Genomic DNA, 211 nt, shown 5'->3' with positions numbered 1-211 from the left:
AACGACGTGTAAATGTAAGTAAAAACGACGTGTAATGTAAGTAAAAAAGACGTGTAAATGTAAGTAAAAACGACGTGTAATGTAAGTAAAAACAGACGTGTAATGTAAGTAAAAATGATGTGTAAATGTAAGTAAAAACGACGTGTAATGTAAGTAAAAACGACGTGTAAATGTAAGTAAAACGGACGTGTAAATTTAAGTAAAAAAAGAC

General features: G+C 29.4%; 1 protein-coding gene across 1 annotated transcript in view; it reads left to right on the top strand.

Annotated features, from left to right (window-relative positions):
- LOC119429178 (ankyrin repeat domain-containing protein 10) overlaps positions 1-211 on the top strand; it is a 13,076-nt gene that overhangs the window by 11,188 nt on the left and 1,677 nt on the right. The window lies entirely within an intron of this gene.

The sequence above is a fragment of the Nematolebias whitei genome, chromosome 24 (genome assembly GCF_014905685.2).
Source record: "Nematolebias whitei isolate Nwh7 chromosome 24, NemWhi1, whole genome shotgun sequence".
NCBI classification, from domain to species: domain Eukaryota; kingdom Metazoa; phylum Chordata; class Actinopteri; order Cyprinodontiformes; family Rivulidae; genus Nematolebias; species Nematolebias whitei.
The sequence above is the reverse complement of the archived record's forward strand: the minus strand, read 5'-3'. Positions and strand labels throughout refer to the sequence as shown.